This window comes from Chenopodium album, chromosome 2, assembly GCF_948465745.1.
Source record: "Chenopodium album chromosome 2, dcCheAlbu1.1, whole genome shotgun sequence".
NCBI lineage: Eukaryota > Viridiplantae > Streptophyta > Magnoliopsida > Caryophyllales > Amaranthaceae > Chenopodium > Chenopodium album.
Genome location: NC_137835.1, coordinates 31893748 through 31921451, shown reverse-complemented (window position 1 = coordinate 31921451; position 27704 = coordinate 31893748). Strand labels below are relative to the sequence as shown.

Genomic DNA, 27704 nt, shown 5'->3' with positions numbered 1-27704 from the left:
AAGGGTCTAAGTATCATCAAGGTCGTGCAATACAAAATAGTCAATCAGTCAAAAGTTTATATCACTGCAAATGCATATAGTTATACAAATGGTAAGAACAGGATGTACATTTATATGTAATAAAGCAATGAAGTTGAAGGATCCAAAAACAACTAAAATATTGTCTGTTCACCCAACTCTTGGCCGGCCATACCTTCTGTAAGGACCTTCTGGAAGAACTCTTCCAAAGTGTCTCTTCCATAGCTTGGAGTTTTATCAGCACTGTATTCTCCAGTCTCAGGATCCAGAACCAGCATACTCTCAGCAGCATAATATCGCCCAATTTTCCCAAACTCTGCAGCATCTTCCAAAGATGGGATAACCTTAGCTAGGAAATCAAGAACACCAATAGCAATATCCATGATCTCAATGGGAACTTTGATAAATTTTGGCTCCTTTTCCAAAAGTCTAAACAACATCTCTCCTTGCTCTAATGGCGTAAGTGCTTTCCCTGGCCCTCCAATCGGCAAAACCTTATTAATCTTATTTTCATCTAAGACAGAATCCACAATAAACGAAGCTAAATCAGGCTCACTCATTGGTTTACAAGCACACAATTTCCCATCCCCAAACATCACATAAGGTTTGCCATCTTTCACAAGCTCAACCTGCCCTCCCAAACTCTTAAAAAACGCGGTAGGCCTCACAATGCTATAGCTAAACCCCTCATCTCTCTCAGCTTCCTGCATCAATTCCGCCTCGAATTTCAACTTGGCGCGCTGAAATTGTAAAAGGGGTTTCTGCACACATATTGCAGAAAGCAACACAAAGTGAACAGCCCCAAATTTCCTTCCAGCAAGAAGACTGTTCTTAGTAGCCTCATAATCAATCAACCAAGAGTCTTTAATCCCCCCATTTCGACTCGCTAGGCACGAAACCACAACATCAATCGAATCAACCCCGAAATTCACCAAATTCCTCTCCAAATCATCCAAATTAGTAACATCAGAAAAGCACACATTAGCACCATTCAATTGACTAAGAGTCTCTTCTTTACCATATCTTCCTCTAATCCCACTTTTCTCTCTCGCAACAGCAATCACATTAAAACCCCTCTTAACCAACTCTTTTACAACAAATTTACCAATGTACCCAGTTGAACCTACAATCAATACATTAATATCCTTAGGATTATTGCTTCTAAATAACTGGTTTTTAGGAGATTGTTCTACTATTGTAGTGCTACTATTTGAAGCAGTAATTGGGTACACTAAATTATTATTTTTGCTACAAATTTTGTGGGATTGTGACCTACAAAAGTGAAATTGAAATGGGTTCACCTGAAATTGGCTGAATTTTTCTGGGTTATTTCTGAAATGATCTTGTAACTTTGGTACGTTGAAAGTGTATCGAGGTGAAGTAGTGATAATTGACATCCTCTCTGTCAGCAGACCGAGCTACGGCGATGAGAAAGAGTGGGTGAAGAGAGAAAAAGGTCGGAGACGGAGATGCTGAGCTGAGTGAGTCTGAAAGTGTCAGGATATTTTTGGTGCCAAAAAAGCAGATTGCGAAAAATACAGGGGAAAAGAAATGCTGTATTCTCGGCCATATAATCTATATCAATAGTTTATTATTATTTAAAACACAAATCACAAATTTTTCACATGACACATGGCATCACAATTCACAAGTCACTAATTTAATCACCTCATATGCCACATGTCACCTACCTTAATATACGTAGTATTAAAGATGGGCATGGGCCGTGACGGCACGCGGGCGGCACGGGCCCAGCACGATTCCGGCACGGCACGATCGCCGGCACGGCACGGCGGGCCACCTGTGGGCCGTAGGTCGTGCCGTGAACAAAAATCTGGGAATCGGCACGAGCACGGCACGAGGCACGGTGGTCGGCACGCCGGCACGACACGTGGCACGGTCTGGCACGGTAATTTAATTTTTATTATATGTATTGTTGTTTTTTTGCTAAATTAATAAAATTATTTATATAAACTTAAACATAATTAGATAAATAATTTTTATAACCTTAATTAAAATAAAGTTTGTTCAAAACAAAATATATTAACATTAACATAAACATAAATTAATAACATTATTTATATAAAATTAAGTTGTGCTAAAAATTATTTATATATCGTTTTTTTTACGTTCATTTAAAAAAAAAAAAAAAAAAAAAAAAAAAAAAAAAAGTGGCACGGTTTGGCCCGCGGCCCGGCACGGCACGGCCCGCCAGGCACGTGGGCCGTGCCGTGCCGTGGGCTGGGGTGTGCCAAATTTAGGCACGGCCCGCCGCGAAGCCGACACGGCACGCCCACCACCGCGGCACGGCCAGGCACGGTCCGCGGCGGCACGGCACGGCCCGTTGCCCATGTTTACGTAGTATATGTTTATGTCTTTATGCATTCTACAACTTGCAAATTCAAGTAGGAAAATGAAGTGTTTCATTTCTACCATAATAAAATAATATTCAATTTGTTTTGGGGGTTTTTGTCCCTCGGGAGAGTTACAACACTGAAACTGGATTCAACTGAGGATGCCTGTACCTGCAAAGCAAACGGGCCGCCGGATGGTCGGTGGTCCGCCTCCGAAGATTAAGTCAGTAAACGTTCGGAAATAAAACATGCGGAAGTAAAGTTATCTGCTTGGATTCCAAGCTCAGGTAAAGTGTTGTGTGTTCCTTGAAAACGACAGCTCTGTGGTAAGTGACGTATTGTCTCGTATTGCGTGTCAAAAATTCTCTCTCTGTCATAAATGACATAATGTCCCTATTTATAGGGTCCTTTTGAAAAGTGTGCCTTCCTAGGATCTGGTGACCTAGTAATTAGGTCACGTCGTTTTGCGGCGCCTCGGGATTTGGGCCTTAGAAGGCCGCCATCCCAGGGCCAATGCCTGAGTGACACGTGTCACTGTGCCCAAAGGATTTTGAAGCACTTTTTGTGTGACACGTGTCGCCACCTGAATGGTCCCTGCTGGACCTTCAGTCCACGTAGGACGGAGAAGAGTCCACCCTCCACGTGTCATCATTCCATAGGTCCAAATGGCACCTATACGGAGGACACGTGGCACTTTATGATTGGGCCACCTGGCCGGGTATAAAATACCCAAATCATTTGCCCCTCACAGGGGTCACGTGCATTGCACGTGACTCCTGTGACAGGTGTCAGTATCTGAGTGGTCAGATTCAAAAATTATTGGAGGGAAAAAATTAGGGTTTTACCCCCCTATAAATAGTAAGGTTTGACCCCCCCCCCCTTTGGATTCACACCTTGGCGAAGCTCTGGAGAATCTTGGACTTTTTGACTTAAAGAATCTCAAAATTCCCTAAGCGTTTTTCAAGCATCCGACACTCGGCCAACAGTCCGACCGTTCTTTAGTCAACCAGGCGTCTTTCTCCCTTCTTCTAAAGGTAACGCCTGTATTTCCTTTTTACTCTTCATTTTTTCTTTGTTTTCGAAAAAATGGCTCCCCAATTGCATGCGGCACGGCGTAGGATAGTGATCAGCCGGTCACCGGGGACGGCTGAATCTAGAACTAGCAGTGTCGAATGCTTGGCCAAAGACCCTGCTTTGCGAACTTCTCCGAATCCGACCGTTTCCGTGTCTGTGCAGGACACTATGGCCAGGACCAAAAGAACAGCAAGGCAGTGTAGCTCCGATGGAGTTTTCTACCATTCGGACGGGTCGACTGTTTATTCAGACGGCTCAATAAGAGTGCCTCAAAGTGAGCTGTCGGAACACCCTGACAGCCCTTCCTATCTTCCTCCAACCCCCACCTATTACCATTCGCCCACATCTAGTGGAACTACCAGTGATGGAATCCTGGGGGAGGCGGATGAAGAATATCAACCCGGGCCTTCTGGACAGGCGCCGGAAGAGAGTCTAGGGGAGGACCCCGCTGGCACCAGTCGGCGGTCCCCTAGCTCTGATGAGAGCTCTGATGACGAGTCGGCCTCGTCATCTTCTTCAGAGAATGCCTCCGCAACTTCAGAGGAGGCTAGATCAAACATAGATTCTGCCAGAGAGTCCCTGGCAGTGGATAGGGGGGAAAGCTGGGCCGAGCCGAGTGCTTCCAGGCGCTTGGAGAGAGCCCCCTACTATCAGCATGTTCCGCCAGGCAGGCGGAGCGCCATGGCATCCAGCCTTGCCAATTTTAGGCGCAAGGTCGTCCTAGGCTATGGCTACACTTTGTCGGTCCCTAACGAGGGCGACACCATAACCTGGCCGAGCCTGGCCAGCTATCAAGACAAAGCATTCGGCTGCTATGAAGCGGCCTTCCAGGCTGGCCTCCGCTTCCCTCTCCATCCGGCCGTGGAGAGGATCTTGGACGGATACCAACTGGGTATCTGGCAACTTGTACCCAACTCCTGGATCAATATTCTGGGGTACATTGCCGCCTGTGAGATGGTGCAGGTGGAGGCGAGCTTTGAAGCGTTCGCCCACATGCACTATCTGAGCAGGGCGCCTGCTAGGGGTGGTGAAGGCTGGTACACCTTGACCACTTGCAAGGGGTACATGATGGCTGTTGGCAAAGAGAACAAGTGGAAAGACTGGAGGACTAAATTTTACATAGTCAAGTCTGCCGACAGCCGCCTGAACCAAAAGTATAACAGGTGGAATAAGGATCCACCTCTCCTAGCAGGCAGGAGCGCATTGCCGCCTATTCCCAAGCGGGCAAAGGAGGAGATCATGGACGCAGGGTTGTTTACCGTGTCCGTGTGGACGAATGATGAGGGGGACAAGGAGGTCACCCCTCAATGCTATCTCCCTTTGTACAAGTGGTTCGAAGAAGGGACATTCTTAGCCGCTTGTGGGCTAAGTTCTGAGATGCCGAGAGGTAGTCGGCCGTCTGTTTTATATGCAATTTGCTTTTGCTCTTCAGTACTTGTTTAATGATGCTAATCACTTGTTCATTTTTGCAGACAAAGCAATGGAAAAGCTCTCAGCCACAAGGAAGCCGGCTGTATCTGCTGCTCGATACAGGTCAAATGTCCTAAACAGGGCAGAAGTACCCACTCACACCAAAGTGGACGAGCAGAAAACTGGCGGCACCTCCAAGGTAGAAAATTGTTATACTTTCATTTCTGACCAATATTAAATTTGCCCGAATGATTTCTAACTTGCGTTTATCTTGTGTTGATGTAGGGTGCGCCTTCCAAATCTCCTTCAAAACCATCCGACCCTAAAATCCAAAAGACTAGGGCGGGTGATGTGAGCGCATCCGGTAAGGGCGGCCGGAAGCACATTGCTCATAGGCCCAAGAAGGGCCCAGACGCCTCTTCTCTCGAAGTTGAAAAGGAGATCAGCAAACCGGATGCCCAGAGGGCATCTAAGGGTGGCTTTAAGCAACCCACCACTGCTGTCGGCTCAGCAGGAGAGAAGAGGAGCCTGGGGAGAGAGGAGGAACAGAAGGACGACGGTAAAATCCATTCGCCTCTATTGTTCTTCCATTTAGATGTACTTGAGTTATTTTTCTAACTTTCTTTCCTTCTCAGTTCCTGTGCAGAGGCCGACTGTAGTCCAGATGGCCAAGTCCATGCTGAGGGCGGTTGATCCTGACGACAAGGCGTCTGTCAGAGGAGTCGGCACCCTTGACTTGGATGACATCTTGGGGAACCTCTGCGAGGTATGAGTCTTAGCTCAAGCAAATTTTTTTTTTTTTTTTCGCCTGGTTTTAACCATTCGACTCTTTTGCAGGCCATGCTGCCCGTCCAAGGGCTCAGGCAACCCCTCAAGGAGAAATCCAAAGAGGTAACAGTCGCTAAAGCTCGGGCCGAGTCCGCCTTGGATCGAGCTCAATTTGATATTGCTCAGAATGAGTATCTGACGCTTGATATGATGTATTCGCAGGCGGAAGCCAATATGCAGGTGAAGAAGGACCTGGACTCAGCTCGCCTGCGCATCACTTCCCTTAAGAAAGAGATTACAACTCTTAAGGAGAAGCTCGAGCCTCTTCAAGATGCCAAAGAAGAGGCCGAGAGAGCCAAGCAGAAGATGGGCCGCCTGGAGCAGCGCCTCAGCAACCAGGAGCATCAGCTGAAGTCCAAGTTTGAGTCCGTGGCTGATTAAGAGAGAGAGGCTCTTGTTAAGCAAATGATGAGCGATTATGAAGCCATCATGCGGGACACTTGGGCGGTTGTACAGCCGGACTCGGACTATCAGATTTGGAAATCCAAATTTGACGAAGCCAGCAAAGCATTCGACGCTCGCCTTATTGAAGAGGCTGAGAATGCTGAGGCCGAGGAAAGTTCTGGGTCCGACTCTTCTGGGGAGTCGTCCTCTGGTGGCGAGGAGGAGGATCAGGCGGAGGAGCAAGAGAAAAAGGATGAAGAGCAGCCGAAGGACGACAGGCCGGCTGTCACTGAAGAGGCTCTCCCCTGATCACTTAAGCTTTTATGCTTTTCTACGGCCGAATGGCCATGTACTTTTCTTTTCCGGCCTGCGTGCCGAGTATTTGTATCTTTACCGACCAAGGGGTCGGGTAATTTGACAATCTTTCTGGCTTTGCCAGATAACAATCTTAACCAATCGTCTGGTGACGATTGGTCTTTTTAATTTGAATCATTCGGCCATTTGGCTGAAGTTATCCATATTGTTGTCCTTTGCATTTTTAATTTTTCATTGCATGTTTTTGGCTAAGTATTATAACCTGTTTACCATGCGAATGTTCTTGCCCCTGGACGGATGTCGAGTGGTTTCGGTTTATTGGATTGATTGACTTAGAAATTTTTGATACTTAGAAGAGTATGCATGGTTTCTAAGTCAATCAATCACTATGGTGATTGCCCCAAACCACGCGGCAGACGTCCATCCAGAATTGGCAAACATAAGTGTTCATTCGGCCATTGGCTCGAACTAACTCAAATTTCCAACTTAGCTAATTTGCTAAGGGTAAACCTCCGCCTGTTCTTCCCCATAAGAAAAAACAAGCGCCTCCGGCCATAGGCCTCTTTGAGATAAAATGCATAAGTAGTTTGTCTTGCCCCATAGACAAGGATCAGGCGTCATCCGGCCAATAGCCTCAATAAGTGCTAAGTAGTTAACTTAACTTGTATATTAATCAAATATTCCGCCTGTTTTGCCCCTGAGCAATAACAGGCGCATCCGGCTTTATGCCTCGCTTAGCCTCTACTTATGAAACAGTGACCATTTCTGAACTGCGCTAGACAGAAAGTTCAGGTCTTTTAGATTTCACTTTCGATTAAAACAAACGACTGCGAATGCTGCCTTAGCATTCGGTAGGGCCGCTTGATATGTTCGTAGAGCAATGTGCCACCCAAATTGGAGATGCTTCTCCTCAACGAATTCGCCCAAATGGACGTCGCTGGTTGTCTGGCTCATGTTGGAGCAGACGGTCATGCTCATGTTGGAGCAGACTGTGACCATTCGGTCTCTTTTTGTTTATTAACATCCGGCCATGGGCCTCTTCATGATTTTATCTGGCCTTATGCCTCTTTAATGATTAAGTAAATATTCGTCAAGTGTTGGTGTAAACTTGATGAATTTAGTAGGAACGACTGTTCTAAAACAATCGGCTTCTTCAGAGGGATTGGGGCGTCTGCTGTTGGGACAGACGCTTTCCAAACATATTGGCCGTCTGTATTTGGTACAGGCGATACTTTAAAAACTTAAATAAAAAGATAAGTTGGGAAATGAAGGCATATTCTCATCAACAATACGTGAGATTTACAAAATTGAGGTTTTTACATTCGTACTTAGAAGTAGTACTTTTTCAAGTTGTCTACATTCCAAGTTCTGGGCAGTTTCCTGCCGTCTGGGTCTTCTAGGCGGTAGGTGCCGTCTCTTACTTCCTCATAGATTTGGTAGGGGCCTTCCCAATTTGGGGTTAGCTTTCCCTGTTCGTTCGCCCTACCGACTGCCTCCATTTTCCGTAGCACAAAGTCCCCCACTTTGAGAGGACGCTTGTGTACTCTTTTGTTGTATGCCCGAGTCATTCTCAGACGGTATATCTCATGACGCAAGGCAGCATTGCCCCTGCGCTCTGGAAGTGAGTCCAATGCTAGGCGCATGGCCTCCCAATTCGCCTCTTCATCATACAACATGATTCGAAGGGTCGGCTCATAATGCTCAATGGGAAGAACAGCTTCTGCACCATACACCATTAGGAATGGGGTTTCTCCCGTTGCCCCTTTAGCAGTCGTTCTGATGGACCAAAGGACGTGTGGTAATTCATCCGCCCAAAGGCCACCAGCCCGCTCAATTTTCTTTTTAATCCCGACTGAGATTAACTTGTTGAAGGCTTCGACCTGGCCGTTTGCTTGCGGCCGGCCGACTGATGCGAAGAAGCTTGAGACCCCCTGGTCTCCCAGCCAAGTCTTGAGTTGAGGCGTCTCAAATTGAGGACCATTGTCAAAAACCATAGACATGGGCACCCCGAAACGAGTGATTATGTTCCTCCAGATAAAGGAAATGACGTCTTTAGTCTTGATGTTTTTGACTGCCTCAGCCTCTATCCACTTGGTAAAGTAATCCACAGCCACCAATATATAGCGCTTGCCGCCTGGTGCAGTTGTATATGGCCCCAGAATGTCCATGCCCCATTTGGCAAAGGGTATTGGGTTGTGGATGGCCGTCAGGTCTGTAGCCGGACGATGGATGAGCTTGCCAAACTTTTGGCACTTGTCACATTTTTTCACCATTTCCATGGCATCCGACTCCAGAGTTGGCCAAAAGTAAAACCGCCTGGCCTTGGCCGCGAGGGATCTGCCGCCTATATGGGAGGCGCAGAATCCCAAATGCAACTCTTCGAGAACTTCCTTCCCCTTTTCAGGGGTAACACACTTCAACAGGGGTTTCAAAAAGCCAGCCCTGAAGAGCTCTCCTTGTCGCAACTCGAAGTTAGCTGCTCGTTTTTTTAGAACAGCCGCCTCCCGTGGTGAGTCAGGGAGCGTGCCGTCTGCAAGATAGGCCCGGATGCTGTCCATCCAGGTTGAGCTTCGGTCAAGAATTCCAATGGGGTCTTCCTCAGATATACTTCTTTTTCCCATGACCTCCCAGAAGACTGACCGAGGCGTTTCACAGGAGGCAGATGATGCCAACTTGGACAGAGCATCCGCCTGATTGTTTGAAGACCTGGGCACTTGAGTTAGATGAAATTCTTCAAGTGACCCAACTTCACTCTTGACCGCCTGCAAATATTTTATCATGGCCGGATGAGTGGCCTCGTACGTTCCATTAACTTGGAGTACGATCAGTTGAGAATCAGAGCAGGCGGATATCTTCTTCGCCCCTGCCGCCTTGCAATACCGGATGCCGCCCAGCAGGGCCTCATACTCGGCCTCATTATTAGAGACCTGAAACTTGAACCGTAGTGCGTATTCGTACTTATCTCCTTCAGGAGATTGACAGATAATCCCCGCACCACAGTCGTTCACAGTGGAGCTCCCATCCACATACACTTTCCAAACCTGGTCAGTATTGTCCTGAACAACCGGCCTTGTCATTTCAACAATAAAGTCAGCGAATGCTTGTCCCTTTATTGCCTTCCTTGGTTCGTAAGTGATTTCTAATCCTTGCATTTCAATCGCCCATTTGAGCATTCGTCCAGAAGACTCCAAGGTTGTGAGTGGCCGTTTGATCGGTTGGTCAGTATAGACCTCTACCGCATGCGCCAAGAAGTAAGGTTTAAGCTTCTTGATGGCCATGTAAAGGGCAAGGCCGAATTTCTCAACCATGGGGTACCGAAGCTCCGCATTTCTCAAAACATGGCTTATGAAATACACCGGGAGCTGGATGCCGTCTCTTTCAGCTAAGAGGACAGCACTGAGGGCATGATCAGAGACGGCTAAGTACATGAAGAGCTTCTCTTTAGGCAAAGGGCTGACAAGCCTCGGCAAAGAGTGTAGATGAGTTTTTAGCCTTGCAAAGGCCGCCACTGCATCATCCCCCCATTCAAAGTTTGTCTTCTTTTTGATTGCCTGGAAAAAGTAGAGACACTTGTCACCTGAACGGCTGAGGAATCTCCCCAGGGCCGCCAGACAAACTGTTAGTTTTTGCACTTCCTTCATAGTACGGGGCGACTGCATGTCGATCACCGCCTGTATTTTCTCAGGGTTGGCCTCTATTCCCCTTTGGTCAATCAAAAATCCGAGAAACTTCCCAGACTCAACACCAAAGACACACTTTTTTGGGTTAAGCATGACCTTGTGCCGCCTGAGTGTGGCGAATGTTTCTCGGAGATCAGCAAGGTGATCCGCCTGCTGTTTGGATTTGACTATCATATCATCAATGTACGCCTCTACATTCTTTTGGATTTGATTAATGAAGACCGTATTAATCATTCGTTGGAAGGTAGCAGGCGCATTCTTCAAACCAAACGGCATCACCGTATAGCAGAACAACCCCTGATCAGTGACGAATGCCGTCTTTTCTTGATCTTTTTTCCACAGGGGGATCTGATGGAAGCCTGAATAGGCGTCCATGAAACTCATCAGGGAATGTCCGACTGTTGAGTCGACCAGACTGTCGATCTTAGGAAGTGGATAGCTATCCTTTGGACATGCCTTGTTGAGGTCTGTGTAATCAACACACATCCGCCAAGTTCCATTCGGCTTTTTTACTAACACAACGTTAGCTACCCACTCAGGGAAGTTGCACGGCCGAATGAACTTGGCATCTAACAGCTTTTTTATTTAGGCAGCTGCCGCCTGACTTCTTTCTTCGCCGTGGTTTCTTTTCTTTTGCCGGATGGGCTTCTTTTTAGGATCCACGGCGAGTTTGTGGACAGCGAGATCCGGGCTGATGCTTGGCATCTCCTCCACTTCAAAGGCAAAGATGTCTTTGAATTCCTTGAGCAGCTGGTGAAGGTTTTCACCCAGCTTTGCAAAGGCAATCGTCCCCACCTTAACAGTCCGCTCTGGACGGCTGTCATCCAGAGGGATATCAATGTGTTCACCAGCAGGCTGGGGACGAAGATCATCCGACCGTTCCCCAGTCAGTGATTGCTATTGCTTTTCTTTTTTGACCACCACCAGCTGATCAGTCTTTCTTTTCTTTTCGGCTGGTGGGGCCGACTGTTCTTCCTCGACATCGTCGAGGTCAATCATTTGCTTGCCCCGGCCGGATGCTGCGGCCGCAGGCTTGACGTCCGAGAGATAACACTCTCGAGCCGTCTTTTGGTCCCCATTAAGGGAACCAACTGTTCCATCATCCTTCTCATACTTGAGTAGCATGAGAGCAGGGATGATGACGACCTTACACTCATTAAGAGTGGGTCGGCCAAAGATGAGGTTGTAAGCCATGAGCTCTTCAACCACTAGGAAACGGATGGTCATGTGCCGACCGTCTCCTCTGCTTCCCAGGCGGACAGGTAGGTCAATTCGTCCGACTGGGTGCACAAGTCCTCCCCCAAACCCAACTAAGGTGTGGGTGACCTCCATCATGCTATCCGGTTTGTACTTGAGATTGGACAAGCATTTGAGGCTGATGAGGTCAGAGGAACTTCCTGTGTCAATCAGAATTCGGCCAACCAGCTGGTTGGCGACTTTACACTCAATGACAACAGGGTCATCATGCGGCCGACGGACTTTGCCTCTGTCCTGTTCGGTGATGACAACTTTAGGGAAGGTGGATGTGCTAGCTGTATCCCCCTCCTCAACAGAATTGACCATCTTTCTTAGATGGTCCTTGGTACCCCGAATGGTCGGGCCACCACCGGCAAATCCGCCTGCTATGGTGTACACCGGTTCTTCATCTGTTTCGGCACTCACAGCAGGCTGGGGAGTCTTTTTCTTGGACTGCCCCGGATTTGCTTTTGAAGTCACTTTGGACTTCACATAGGACTTCAGCTGTCCTTTATCGGCCAGACGGTCGAGCTCCCGCTTGAGACTAAAGCAGTCGTTCGTGTCATGGCCAACATCCTCATGGAAATGACAATGCTTGTTCTTGTTCCGATTTTCAGCGGAACCTTTCATAGCAGTCGGCTTTTCAAGAGTTAGCCGATCCGTAATTTCCAAAAGGATGGAGCAGCAGTCCTTGTGGAATTCGTACCTTGGGACGTACGGTTTCCACTCTTTTTTCTTCTTCTGGGCCGGTTGATCAGAGTTATCAATGGCCCAGACTTGCTTTTTCTTTTTGCTCTCTTCTGGCTTAGGAGCCGGCTGAGCAGGCCGACTCTCTTTCTGCCGGTCGGACTTCTTATGGTCCGACTGCTTATTGGAGGAGCAGAGTTCGGTCGCCTGTATGTAGGCTTCCGCCTCTCGCAAGGCTCCTTGTAGGGTAAAGATTTGTTTGCGGACGAGTTCATACTTAAAAGTAGACCCGTCCTTCAGACCTTTAAAGATGTCTGTGAAGGCGACCTCATCAGACAGCCCATGAATCTGGATTCGGACCAGATTGAACCGCCTGACGTAGGATCGCAAACCTTCTCTATCTCCCTGCTGTACATTGCCCAAGTCAAGACTTGTCTTTTTGGCAGGGATGTTCATAGAGAAGTTTGATGCAAACAAGAACGCAAGCGTCTTGAAGCTATTTATGCAGCCAGCCGGCAGGTTGCCAAACCACTGCTGGGCTATGCCCTTCAGGGTGGCTGGAAAGCAACGACACCATGCGGCATCATCCAACCCCTGTAAATACATGAGGTGGGTGTATGCCAACAGGTGGTCCTCTGGGTTGGAGGTCCCGTCATAGGCCCCAACCAGAACGTTTTTAACTTTAGCCGGCTGCACGGCTTCAGTTATTTCTCTGGAGAAAGCAGAGGGTTGATCTCCAAGGTGTTGCAGCCTAAGCTGCCAGTCCATCGGCTGATAGCCGTATGCCGCCTGTCCCCCGTAGAGGGTAGGCTGCATGTAAGGTACTACTGGCGCCTGGTACAGTGGCGGTGCCATGTACTGGGCGGACTGAATAACATGCGGCCCAGACTGAACCCTTTGGCTGCTTGCTGGAGTCTCATGTACAGACTGGGAACACCTCACAGAGGTATTCCGAAAGCTATCATGATAAGTCGACGTCGAAGCGGACTCTGATTGCTGAGTTCTCCTCTCCTCAATATATTGCCGAGCGTCAGAGAACGTTTTCTTGCTACCATCCGGCTGTATGTGCCGGATGGGTTTTCTTGCGCCCGCTTCTGGGAAACGGAGCTGATTAAGGTCAAATTGGGACCTGGCCTTCTCCTTAGGAGCAGGATGAGGAGTCGGCTGACGGTCCCTGACCGACTTCTGTTTGCCAGATTGGGCTGGCTTCTTGGCCGACTGCTCCTTTCTAGGAGTAGGCGACTTCTTTGAGGCGAGCTGCTTGATTTCACCCCTGAGACTGCTCATGAGTGACATTAGCTCATCCCGAGTGACGGGAGTTGATCCTGCCGCCTGGGAAGGATCAACCGGCCGCCCCGAGGGCTTCTTTGGCTGACCAGCAGCTTTGCTTGGTCCTGCCTAAACATGGGGAAGCCGTTCCTTACTGCGGATGCGTTTAGAGATGAGGGATCCATTTGGATCCACATAGGTTTCGACATTAGCGTCGTCACCTGAGTTATGGTCCGTTTGGACCAGTACATCATTTGGAGGCCGAATGGCCTCCGAATTTGGTACAAGCTCTTGTGAAGCCATTTCAGAGGTACTCTCCCCACAGACGGCGCCAAATGTTTTGGAGGTTTTTGTCCCTCGGGAGAGTTACAACACTGAAACTGGATTCAACTGAGGATGCCTATACCTGCAAAGCAAACGGGCCGCCGGATGGTCGGTGGTCCGCCTCCGAAGATTAAGTCAGTAAACGTTCGGAAATAAAACGTGCGAAAGTAAAGTTATCTGCTTGGATTCCAAGCTCAGGTAAAGTGTTGTGTGTTCCTTGAAAACGACAGCTCTGTGGTAAGTGACGTATTGTCTCGTATTGCGTGTCAAAAATTCTCTCTCTGTCATAAATGACATAATGTCCCTATTTATAGGGTCCTTTTGAAAAGTGTGCCTTCCTAGAATCTGGTGACCTAGTAATTAGGTCACGCCGTTTTGCGGCGCCTCGGGATTTGGGCCTTAGAAGGCCGCCATCCCAGGGCCAATGCCTGAGTGACACGTGTCACTGTGCCCAAAGGATTTTGAAGCACTTTTTGTGTGACACGTGTCGCCACCTGAATGGTCCCTGCTGGACCTTCAGTCCACGTAGGACGGAGAAGAGTCCACCCTCCACGTGTCATCATTCCATAGGTCCAAATGGCACCTATACGAAGGACACGTGGCACTTTATGATTGGGCCACCTGGCCGGGTATAAAAATACCCAAATCACAATTAATTAATACACATTACATAAATATATGAATTATTATAAAAATTGTCTTTTCATCTCCTAGACTTTAAATATAATTTAAACTAATACGGAGTATGTCATTTCATATCCCACATTCTTCATGTATATATATCTAACAAAATTCCTTCATGTTCTTTCACATTTCTACCCTCACCCTTTTTTTCTTTTAAGTTTTAAAATGAAACAATTACTTTGTATAAAAGCATACCTATATATGAAATAATAAACCCAAGTAACAACCCGTGCATTGAACGGTCTAAAAAGCTAGTTTAATGTTAAAAGTATCAAGTGGGGTTTGTTTTTTTTTTTTTTTTTTTTTGAAGACAAGATGGGGAATATATTAAGAGAAATCAAGTTACATCCAAGTCAACAAGAGATAAAATCCCTTGCGGAAAAGAGTCTAAAAAAACTTGTTCAACCCCATCTAAAGGGACTAATCTGGCCGGGGGTTATTTCTAAAGCATTTTGGATCAAAACCATTGATTATCTCTTGGTTTAAATTCAAATACAAGTGTGTGTGTTTTTTTTTTAAACATTCAAATACTAGTTTAACGCTTGTTCACTTAACCTTATTTTATTGATTTTTATTTTTTATTTTTTACATTAAAAAAAATAGAGAAATATATTAACTTACACTACAAAACATCCTCAAAAGTGACCGCAAGTCGGATTGCTAGTTGAGCCCTATTATGAGCATCCGCCACCAAATTTCTATCAACCTTGCGAAGAGTACAACTATAGTCATGAATTGCCTGAATTGTCCATGTGAGTTGAATGTCTTGTAAAATCCCCTCTTGTAATAGACTAACCAAATTAAAGGAATCAATGTACATTTCCATTGAGCATAGGTCCCAAAAACCCGATTTAAACAAGTGAAAGCTTCTTAATGAATGGTTAGAACCACCGAAATGTTATCGTAACCACATTTACCTTCATTGGCCAGTAATTTACTCTTAAACAAACACCATCTTAACACATGCTTGACTTTTTATTTATCCCACATTGCATCCGAAAATAAAATATGTGAAGTCGTTCCTCCTTGATTCAGGGTAAGAGAAATAAAGTGGAAGCTCGGTTGTGTCTCTGTTGAATACTCTAAAGGATGAAGAAAAGCTAGAAAGGTATGTAGGTTCCACTTTAAATTGACTATATTACCCTTCATAAAGGTAAAAAAAAATGATAATAAGTGTTACCCAAATGCTAGAGATTCTAGACAAAATTGTTAGAGTGGTAGTATTAGTTAAACTTTTCACAACTTTAAGGTAGTTTTTTAATTAAAAAATAAAATATGTAGTTGTTTTCAAAACACGTGCTTGAATTGGTAGTTTTTGACAAAAAATTCCTAAAATTTATTTTTCTTTAGCGTTGCCTTTCATGGTGGTGTAAACCATACAAATACTTGTTGCAATTTAATGTTTTAGCTTAGACTTTCTTTTTTGTTTGAAAGTCATATCCTTTTCAAACATTCTATTTCATTTAAAAGTATTACAAATTTGTCACCTTCAAATCTTGAATCCCCTGTATAACTCACAAAGATTAGGAAATTTTGATTTTTGCTACCTATCAAACACATCAAATTGAATTTTGCTACCTATCAAAACTTTTATTTTATTTTGCTACCTAACATATGCCCTTTTTTTAAATTTTGCTACCACTGAACGGAATCCGTTAAGGAATCCGTTAAGTGGGTCCATAACGACACGTGTCGTGTTATTATTGGCCAAAAAAATTAAAAAAAAAAAAAGAAAAACCTAAACTACCCAGCCACCACCCCCTTCCCCCCAACTCACCGCACCCCTCCCCGAAACCACCACCCGCGTCGCACCACCAGCCCCAACACACCTGAACCCTCCCCCTCCCTTTCCCGCAACCACGTCGCCCCCAAAAACCACCAAAACTAAAACCCTAGATCCCACCACGGCCACTAATCTGGCCACAAATGGCCGAAATCGGTCGGTTTAGGGGCTCAGTGGCCTTAACCGGCCGATTTCGGCCTTTTAAGGCCAGATTCTTGACCCTTTTTGGGGACGAGGGTTTTGGGTTTTTGGGGGCGACGCGGTTGCGGGAAAGGGAGGGGGAGGGTTCAGGTGGGTTGGGGCTGATGGTGCGACGCGGGTGGTGGTTTCGGGGAGGGGTGCAGTGAGTTGGGTGGAAGGGGGTGGTGGCGCGGGGGTGGTGGCTGGGTAGTTTAGGTTTTTCTTTTTTTCTTTTTTATTTATTTTTTATTTATTTAATTTTTTGGCCAATAATAACACGACACGTGTCGTTATGGACCCACTTAACGGATTCCGATCAATGGTAGCAAAATTTAAAAAAAGGGCATATGTTAGGTACCAAAATAAAATAAAAGTTTTGATAGGTAGCAAAATTCAATTTGATGTGTCTGATAGGTAGCAAAAATCAAAATTTCCCAAAGATTATGAATTAATTTGCAACGCAAATAAATATTGTCCAAATTAAAGATTTATTTTGCTTAGTTCTCCTTCAAAACAAAGGTTTTTGAGATAATTCTTTTTGTGAATTTGAATATTTTCTTGTCTAGTTTACATATGTAAAATGTCAAAATTTTAAGAGTTGGTTTCACTACTAGAATTCAGTCAAATTGCGACCGTATTTTTACGACCATCAATAAAACGATCGCAAAATTTGAAATCTGCGACCGATTAAGACGGTTGCAATATTACGATTGTTTTTTAAGAAGTCGTAAGATTGCGATCGTTTTTTACCAAATAAATGGTCACAAAGGTATTTGAACCATTATTATTTTAAAAAATGCATGTCCAAAATAATTATATATATATAAAAAAGAACTCTATTACGACTGTTATAAACGGTCGCAGATTACGACCAATTTTTATAACAGTCGCAAATCTCGCAATTTGCAAGAGTTATTTTTTTTAACTTAATATGGGGTATAAAAGGGCGGTGCCCAACCCACCCTAACCCTAATTATGTTGTTGATACTTGATAGCCGTTTCTTACACTCTTCTCTTTCTCTTTTCTCTTTCCTTCATCTGATCTCCTTGTTTCTCACGCCCCTCCTCTCTCTTTCTCTCTCCTCATTTAGCTCCATCTTTCTCTTTCTTTATTCTTTTCTCATGACCCTCATCTCCTTCTCTTTCATCTCTTTTATTCTCTCTCATCTCCTTTTTTCAACATGAACAAATTGAGTAGCCACCGTTACAAGCATGCCCATTGTAATGAAAAACACGCGAAGTTTGGTGTTTATGGTCAAATTCAACCATAAAAATTCCAGATCTAGATTTTTCATGGTCGAATATGACTATATAAACCCAAAGAGGAAGATATATTGGGAAATGTATGTTGATTTTTCTGAAAATTTTGTTTGTTTTTTATTATTTTCGATTTTGTGGTTTTATTTCGTTTATTGTTTGAATTTTCAATTTTGTTTGAATTTTTTTTTATCTTTTTTTGTTCGAAATTTTGTTCAAATTTCTTTGAATTTTGTTTTATTCTGAGTTATTTCGTTGATTTTGTTAGAATTTGTTCGTTTTTTGTTCAATTTTTTTAGATTTTTTATTTGTTTCTGAGTTCTCGATTATTTTCTATGAATTTTTGTGAACTTTGTGGGTTTTTTTAGGGTATAATTACTGTGAATTGTGTGGGCTTTTCGTGAATTTTTCGGGTTTTTTCATGAACCTCGTGGGCTTTTAGGATCTAGTTTTGTGGATTATTTTCATGAAATTTGTTGTTGATTTTGAGTTTGATTGTTGGTTAATTTTAGGGTGTAATTTTATTAATAAATTTAAATTTTTTTTGGGTTTAAGGATTGCTTTGGGTAAGCGGTGGTGGTGGGTAGAAGGTTTTAAGGGTGTAGGCAGCGGTGGTTAGAATGCGAGGTGGGTGGAGAAGTTTGGGAAGTGGTGGTGGATGGGAAATTGTGATACATGTAGTACTGCAACATTGGCCACTATGATTTTTTTTTTAAAAAAGTTTTTAGCGACCGCTTTAGGCCGTCGCTATTTTACGGATTTGCGACCGTTTTGAATAACAGTCACAATTAATATTAGTTGCGACCGTTTAATACCCGGTCGTTGAAATTAATAAAATTGGTTGCAATTAATCTGCGACTGTTATGCGTTCGTAATTATGTTTTTTGTGACCAAGAGAATAACAACAGTCATGTTACGACCGTCGACGGTCGCAATTATTTTCAGCGATCGTTTTTGCTATTTTTAACGACCGTTTTTGCTATTTTACTATTAGAACTCGGTGCCTTTTTGACTAGTGGTCTGATCCGCATCAATACTACAATTGCTAACAAGCAACAGTCAAAGTGATGCGATAATAAGAAAAAGAAGAATAGGGAGTTATGATTGCCTACTTGCATTTCAACAATCAAAATATCTAACTAACAGTAAGTAAACATTATAAAATGTTATCTAATATCATGAAAACATGCATACACACAATTATATAATAAGATTCCACATAATTATATTTATATAAGTACTATTTCAACCCACTGTTTAAGGGGCACTTTTGCTTTTGCATGTTGGAAGTTTAAAATACATAGAGTGTATGTATAGTAGTAAGGTAGAGTGGTTTTTCGGATAATGGAATATTAAGATGTGAAGGAAGAAATAATAAAGGAAGTAGGAGTTGGACCATGAGGAGAAAGAAATGCTTAAAAATGTATTAGTGGGATTAAAAGTGAGGCTATATGCAAAATACTCCCTTAGGCCTTTTATTACATGCATGTGTATTCCTTTTTCCGGTCATCAAAATTAAATGTCTGTTTCTATTTATAGGTTGTATTTTGTTACAATATTGTTCTCTTTTTTATAATTTGTCATCCTTTTTCTTTTTCTTTTTTGTACTTTAACATCAATTTCCTATACTTTTCTCTTCTAATTCTCAACCACTTTTCTTTCTCTCTATTTTTCTCTAACCCCACATGCATATTTATACTAACAATTATTAGCTTTAAAGAATCTTAAACTTTCTTAATTCCCGTGCAAAATGAGAAATAGGCATGTAATAAAAGGACGGAGAGAATAGTTTTTTTCGACTTTCCAAAGATAGTCGGAAGGCGTAAATATTTCTCCTGCTTCGTTACCTCTCTAATACCAAGAGTATCGATAATCTCTGTTCTTCGATTAATCGTACACACTTGCTTAGGACAACCTAAATCATACTAAGATTTTAAAACCATAATATGAGAAAAAAAAAAAGAACAAATGAGCAAAAATCTACCTTTGGGTGCATCTACCACCCGAGTGTGTATAAAAAGTGTTGTATTGAGATGAGCCCAACTTCTAATTATGCATTTTTTTACTGGTCATGAAGGGTGAAAAGCTGAAAGTTGAACTCGAATGTGCTAGCCGATTTTCTCTAATTGATTGTACTAAATCATTAACTTAATTATTGTCTTATTTGACTAATTAATTGTATAAAAGTGCTTCGCTAATAATTAATTTCTTAAAGTTGTGGAATGTGTAAAATGACTAATAAGGACACTGACATATTTATTATATTAATTTTTTGGTTCAATTGAGGGTTTACTTATCAATGCACTTATTATATTTCAATAAGCTAAATGACAAAAACTCGAGGAAGCCCGGGTTACAAATGACATTTTGGTTAATAAATTAACAACCTTATCCAGTCATCATTGGGCTGCGAAGCTTATTTTTAAGGAAAAACTTATTGATTTTATTTACGAAAATGTATGTGATTGACAAAAATTGTTTATTACAAAAACTCGTATTTTCTCCAAAAACTCCTCTAAGTAGCTTATTAAATTGACCTTATTTAGTGGAAATACGGATCCCACTCTTTTAGCTCACCAGTCACCGACTCACCACCAAACACTTCAGTTAACTTATTGGTTAATCAACTACATGTATTTGGTGGTGGGTCTGGTGACTGGTGAGCTACTTAGAGGAGGGATTTTTATCAAGTCTGGTGGCATGCCGAGACTGCAAGGAGGGATTTTTATCACGCCCGTCAAAGTCTGAGAAATGACAAACTTGCGGAGAGGAATTTCAATCACTCCCGCTGAAGTCTGAGAAATGACGAGCTTGCGGAGAGGAATTTCGATCACTCCCGCTGAAGTCTGAGAAATGACGAGCTTGCGGAGAGGAATTTCGATCACTCCTGCTAAAGTCCGAGAAATGACGAGCTTGCGGAAAGGAATTTCGATCACTCCCACCGAAGGCTGAGAAATGACGAGCTTGCGGAGAGGAATTTCGATCACTCCCGCTGAAGTCTGAGAAATGACGAGCTTGCAGAGAGGAATTTCAATCACTCCCGTTGAATTTATTTATTTTATTTTTTTTTGGACGAGAAAAATGTTTGCATGCATGGGACACGTGTCGATCATTCGGGCCATCAAACTAATTTTACTGAAGTGACATGGCGGTTTGGCTTTACTTCTTGCCCAACCGCCCATTTACTCCGTATTAAATTCACTGTCCCCCATTTTCATTTCTTTTACCATCATCATTTTTTCATCTTCCCTGCCTTCTTTATTTCACTTAAAATTTTTTGCTCTTCATTTTCTTCTCAGACGCGCGTCATTCCTCCATTGTTTTGGTAAGTTCTTGCTTTCTTCATCCTTGTCCTTGCTTTACTTTGCTGTTGCGTTTGCTTTTTCTTTCTTTTATCCTTCTTCTTCGCTGAATTGTTTTTTTTTAATTGTAGTTTGAAACTCCGTTCTCTGTTGGGTTTCTTGGGTCGTCATTGGTATTGTACTCTGTTTCTTCTACAACTTCTTGTTATAAAGGTACTAACTTTGTACCTTTTCTTGTATGTAGATGCCCAATTTTGCTTCTTTTTGCATTTTCCTTCACAAAATTGCATTTTTTTTATTGTCGTTATCTAATTGCCGTTGTCCAATTTTATCTCCTTATTGTTGTTGTATCTATATTCTCAATTCTTTCTTCCTATTCTTCCATTGTCTTTGTCCCATAAACTAATCTTTAATTTTGGTACCCTATCTTCTTCTTCTTCTTTGGGGGCTTTTTTGTCTTTGTAGATTTTATAATGTCTGACACTTCTGACAGTTTGAACATGAGTGAGCCTCGCGCGGCCACCTAGTCAGACTCTTCTTCTTCCGAGTCCTCTCGTTCAGGTGAGCGCTCTGCGCACACTCCTTTTACTTCTTTTGCTTCTTCCCCACTTCCTATTAAAATGTTTATGCTTTTTGATCGTCCCCCCGCTGCGAGCAGGGCGGGTACTGCCATGACTTCTTATTCTCCTTCTAAGCCGGGTAGTAGTCGCCCGTTTGAGGAGGTGCGCGATGCGCCATGAGATTTTGGTTGACATGGTCAAGGCTAATCCCCTTGATGTTTCCCTTGTTAGCCTCATTCCCCATGTTCAGCTTTTAAATTCTTTTGCTTGGCTTGATCACATGGCTGACATGCATCAGTTTGACCATTATGTAGTACATGGTGGGAATGCTGCTACAACTTCATTGTCTCTCTCTCCGACTGCTGCCTCGGACAGAATGGCTGAGTCTCCTAGTGAGTGCGTCTTTTATGATTGTCAGCCTACTTATGTGGTTGAGCTTGTTGAGGAGGGAAAATTTGACTTCTATATGGATGACAAATGCCATGGTCCCAAGAACTGTGTGTTGGATTCTAACTGGTGTAAGGATGCAAGGAGGTTGAATCTTGCATCTGTGGGGTAGAAATTTTATGGGTTTAGTCAAGGCTATGAGCTAGTTCTTCCTACTGAGGGTGCAAAGCAGTCTTCTCCCCCCGGGGATCATATTGCAGTGTTTGCCTCCCATCTAGACTTGGGTTTGAGGTTTCCCCTTGACCCCACTCTGGATAAGGTGTTTCGCGCTTTCAACCTCTGCATTGCTATGTAGTACCCCGCTTCTCTGCATACTTTGATATGCTTGCTGTGGTTTCTGCGGTTTCAGAGGAATCCTGAGTCTCTGGACCTATTTATGTCTTTAATGAGCCTGAAAAGGTCTACTTCTGGTTATGAGTCTGGATGGTACTATGTGGCTCCCAAGGAGGGCAGAGTTCTATCCTACCCGAAGCTTGGTCGTTTTCGGGACTGGAGTGGCAAGTTTTTATAAGTTAAGGTGCCTTCTTCTTTTGCTATGCCACACAAATTCTGGAAGATTCGCACCAACATGGCTGGGGTTACCGCTTCCCCCTCTAATTCTACTTGTGAGATTGAAGCCTTTGATGCTTTGTAGGGAGCGGGAGCGGGTGATGCAAAGTTTCCCAAGATTTGGCTGCCTAACTCCCTGTACATTGTAGGCAATGAGCAGCTCTCTGTCATGCGTTTGTGCTCCACACATGAGGTTGGTAAGCTTTGTTTTTCTTTTTTGTGCCTTTTATGAATGCTTTTCTTCTTTTATCTTCTTTCTTCTTTCTTCTTTCTTTTTCCTTATGCTTTTTTGTCTCTTGGTCTCCTGAATTTAAGGCTATGACAAGCTGGATAGGCGTATTCTTGAGTTGGCTGACAACTGGAAGGACCCACTTACCGCCACCCCTAATAATACCCCAGAGCTTTTTGATAACTTGGAGGTTTATGCTATCTCTCGGAAGGAGGTGCGCTTAGCTCTAGCTAAGCTACGAGCTGTCTTCGGTACTAAGACAACTACTGACCGCGCAGGGGCTAACCGTGTTGAGACTAAACCCTCCTCTTCTACTATTGGGAGTTGTCGTGGTACTCGTCCTGCACCCAAGGAAGTTACTTCAGGGTCTGAGGCGTTAGTGGCGCAAGGTGCTTCTCCTAAGAAGCAACCTTCTACGACTTTCGGCCAGGAGGTACCTCAGACCTCCGTGGCAAAGCAACCACTTAATCAAGCTTTGGATGATTCAAAAAATAATGCTAATGATTTTGCAGACAGTGTTCTTAAGTTTCCCTCTAAGGAGGTTGAGACTACTACTACTGGGGTGCGAAGCCCATAACTTCTGCTAAGCATGTTCTGCTCTTTTTTTCTGATGCCGATGCTACTGTTGTTACTAAGGATGCTACAAGTCCTTCTGTTGATGTCTTCGATTTTTAGCTCCCTGATGAAACTGTATAGGATAGCTCCCGCCAAACTATCATCCAGCTCCCGGGGTGTGCACTCATTGCCAAAGGAAAGACTAAGAGGGGCTCACCAGCCCGATAGAGTTAGCCCGCAGAGCTGACCTGACAAGACTTTTCATAAAGGAGATCGTACACCTATAAATAGAGGAAAAAGTACAATGGAAAGGGGTAAGAAACACAAGTTATTACACATTCTATATCTCTTCAAGTACACTTTCTCTCTCTTAAAACACTCTCTAACTTAGGCATTTGAGGGGGGTTCCTTGAGCCACCACCGAGGGCAGTTTACGTGTGTTGCCTTGAGTAGATTGTGAACGGGACCCAACTTACCCAGCAAAACCCTTGGATCCATACCTAGAACCATTGGCGCTAGAAGGAGGGGAAAGGATCATCTAACCTGAGGTTCACCAGCTGAGTAAGGGACTAGTTGATAAACTACCATGGCCGGAGATGAAGCCATGCAAACACCCATACCTAAGGCCAATGACGCCAACCAATCACCACAAAAAACACCAGTAGCAACAGCCGATCCAATTTAAAGGATCTGTCGAGAATCCTAAATCCACCATCTCATAAAAATCCAACCCCATGGGACCGACTTCTGCTGCAACCAAAGTAGCGGCGAAACCAGTCGATCCATTGGGATCCAGTTCTTCTTTCAAGTTCGAAATGCCATTGACAGGAAAGAACAACAAACTTATCATTTCAACACAAGTAACCGAGAAATCGTAGCCCGTCAACATGTGAGCCATTCAGCAGAACCTCTCTAAGTGCAGTAAAGAGCAGTTAGCAGCGATGACGGTAGTCCTTACCAACCTTGGTAAGGGAACGATCTCATCGCCAGCAGCAATAGCTACGGAGCCAACGGTGAAAAAGGTAGTACCCATAGCTCTCATCCCAGAGCAAAAGGAGCTCGTCCAGCTGAGGAAGAAAGTATTAGAGCTGGAGGCTCCGAACCTGAACTGAGAATGGAGTGTGGAGGAGGTAGCCCGGGCTAAGGGTAGTCCAGAGACACGGGTCGCTCGCAGCAGGTCACCAGCCTCTGAGCAAGGACCAAGTCTGGACAGGGAGAAGCGAGTGCGGATCCAGGTCGTTCCAGATGATTCCTCATTTTGTAGGGAGATTCTAGAAGAACCAATGGAGAAGTTAAAGATGCCTAGCTGCAAATATAATGAGATCACCACACCTAAGAATCACGTCTCAGCATTCAAAAACCATATGGTACTGTACACTATGACGGATTCAGTCTGGTGCAAAGCGTTCCCACCAACCTTGGAGGGGTTGGCATCCGAGTGGTACGGAGCCATCCCAAAGGGGTCCGTGTACTCTTACAACCAACTGAAAAGGATGTTTATGGAGCATTTCGTTACCCTGGTGGATCGAACTAAAATGACCACTAAGCTGATGTCGTTAGTTTAGGGGAAAGACGAACCCCTAAGAGAGTTCATCACCAGGTTCAACAAAGAGGCAACAACCATTCTAAACATGAGCCAGGAGGTAGGATTACTGGCGATGCAGAGCGGTTTGCTACCGAGCCCGCCGTTCAGAGCGTATATGGTACACAAGAGACTCAAGACGCTGGTTGAAGCGCTAGGAAAAGCGCATGAGTTCATAAAGGGGAATGAGACTGACAGAGAAATGCCGAGCAGGAAGGCGCCAAATGACCCAGTTAAGCGGGCAGAAGTCGCCTAGGATGAAAACACGACCAGAGTGGATCAACCCAGCAAAGCTGAACAAGGTCGCAGAGAGGCGGATATAGCCGTGGGGGTGAGTAGGTTAGACCCGAAAAGAGGGAGAAGACCTGGAAGGTTCGATCAATACACCCTGCTCACTCACTCGAGGTCTCTCTTCAGCATGAACGAAGCTGACGACAAGTGGAAAAGGCCCCCAAGGATGGTCAATAGGAACCGTGACCCCAGCAAGTGGTGTGACTTCCATAGGGATCACGACCACACCACTGACGACAAATGCACGCACCTGAAGGATAACATAGAGGATCTAGTAAGAAGAGGATACATAAATCAGTTCAAACATCACTTTGACTCCTCCAGAAAAAGAGAGTAAGACAGGGCAGGCCGTGACCGCAGAGGGGGTCATAGAGGCCCCGCTGAAGATAGAGACAGAGATAGTAAGCCGGAGGCCAGGGTTTATGTGATTAGCGGGGGGCCAGTGCATGGCGGAACCGTGAACAAAGCGCGAGCAGACCTACGAGCAATGATACACCAGATAAACTACAATGAGAAGCGCAGGTGACCACCCCTTCCCCCGCAGCCACGAGCTACATTCGATGAGTACGATCAGAAAGGTATAATCTATCCTCATGACGACCCTTTGGTGGTGACAATGAGGATTGCAAATTAGGAGATAGACCGAATACTAATATATGGGGGCAGCTCGGCCAACATCATATACATCAGCGCGTTCAAAGAGCTGAAGCTAGACAGGAAGGACCTGAAAAGGGTAGGCTATGAAGTTACTGGGTTTAATGGGTCCGGCCTAACCTAGATGGCATAATTGAAATTTCTGTCCGAGTAGGGGAAAGGTCAAGAAGACGTGATGTTTGAGCAGAATTTCTAGTGATAGATTCTCCTTTACCCTACAATGTGATCATGGGAAGACCGCTCATCCACAAGATATGCGGGTTGGTTTCCACCTATCACTTTGTTATGGCTTATACAACTAATGAAGGGCAATCAAGGAAACTAAGAGGGTTAGAAAACAGCTCAACAATGTTACATAACCTCCCTAAAGCAGCCCGCCAAGGCCAGGCAGTAGCCAAACTCAGAGCCAAGGCCCGCCGAGCATGCTGAAAGGAAGTTAAGGAAGAGGTAATGCGAAGAATATTATAAGGAATAGGATAAGCAGAAATTGGCCATGGAAAACTTTGAGCCCGCAAAAGAAGAGATTGTTAGACCGCTTCCTAGTGGGGAGCATGTGACCATTGAACTCACGGAAGGAGACCCTTCAAGAACGGTGAAAATTGGAAAAGACATTGATCCAGGAGTAGGGCACTACTACAAAATAGGCCAAAGAGACCCGTCCAAAAAAGCCAAAGAGACTGCCTTAGAGGCGGTCTCTAGCTAAGTGGTCTCTTTGGCTAAGAGACTGCTTTATTAGAGGCGGTCTCTAGAATGGGAAAAAGTTAGACTGCCTACTGAAGAAAAGCGGTCTCTTTTTTGAGAAAACTAAGACCGCCTATTAAAGTTAGACAGTCTCTTTTTTGATAAAAGAGAGACCGTTTATAAAACTTAACGGGTCTCTTGGTGACAATTTAAAATAAAAAAAACTTATTTAATTTAATACTCGTATTTAATATTTAAAATTATTATTGCATTTAATGTTTTATACAAGTATATGGTAAAGACTACATAAATATGTACGAAGTAAAAAAAAAATCCTAATACGCATCTTCAGCGAAAGCTTTAAATATTCATATCATGTTGGAGTGTTGGGCAATGTCTTTAGCTTCGAATATGAACTGATCCATATGTTTCATATACTCATAAGATGCAATTAGCATAAAAAAAAGCTGAAAAACTCAAAAATCTAACCTAAAAATTTGTTAACAACAACTACCTTCTTCGCCTAAAAAAAAACCTCAAATCCAGAAATCCAAAACACACAGAAATTAAATAACCTTAGAAAAAGTACTATTCATTCCAATTGAACTGATAAAATCATTAATACCCAGTAACACACAGAAAATGAAAGAAAAAGTATATAGCTAAACAAAATTCTTTCTTAAGAAAAAAATACGATTAATTCACTGAAACAAATTTCTTAAATTAATAAGATAAATTAAATAAATTGTGAAAAGAAATAAGACTTTCACTTCAATATAATCTTCCGTATAGACTATGGATGGTAGTATAAAACAACTTTTCAAGATGAGATCTGGTAATCTATTGTGATTTTAAAACTACTTGTATGTTACTTTGAGATAGATTTTGATCTAATAATTGATTGCAAACGAAAATATAAGTTTTGTAATAAAGAAAGTGAAAACTTCATCAGTCCGCTCCATAAACTTATCACCAAAATTTCTCCAAAATTTAAAATTCGAACTTTAGAACAATTTGCCAAATAAATTACACAAACAAAATTAAAGAAAATTACACACAAATATCAAATCCAAAATCAACACATTCAGAAAAATATACAGAAATATAAGATGAAGGAGGGAGAGAGAGACAAACCTTAGAACCCAAAGAGAGAGTACTGAGTGTTTTAATCGGAAGGGAATGGCGAGCTACCACCGCGAGGCGGTGATGAAGGAGGTATGCGGTGGAGTTGTTCGCAACAGTTGGGCGGAGATGAGGAGAGAGAATGGATGAAGGAGATAGTTGGTTGCATATGAAAATTAGGGGAAGGAGCGATTTCAACCATACAAGAAAAATAAGGGGGGAATGGGGAGGCTGGAAGCTAGGGTTAAA

At 43.8% G+C, this 27704-nt stretch overlaps 1 pseudogene across 1 annotated transcript; it reads right to left on the bottom strand.

The window, feature by feature from the left end:
- Window positions 1–37: 37 nt before the first annotated feature.
- Window positions 38–27704, bottom strand: LOC145598000 (divinyl chlorophyllide a 8-vinyl-reductase, chloroplastic pseudogene; annotated as a pseudogene). The gene is made up of 2 exons (XR_014103470.1): window positions 27468–27704; window positions 38–1495 (listed from the first exon to the last, which is right to left on the bottom strand). The product of XR_014103470.1 is annotated as a divinyl chlorophyllide a 8-vinyl-reductase, chloroplastic pseudogene (transcript).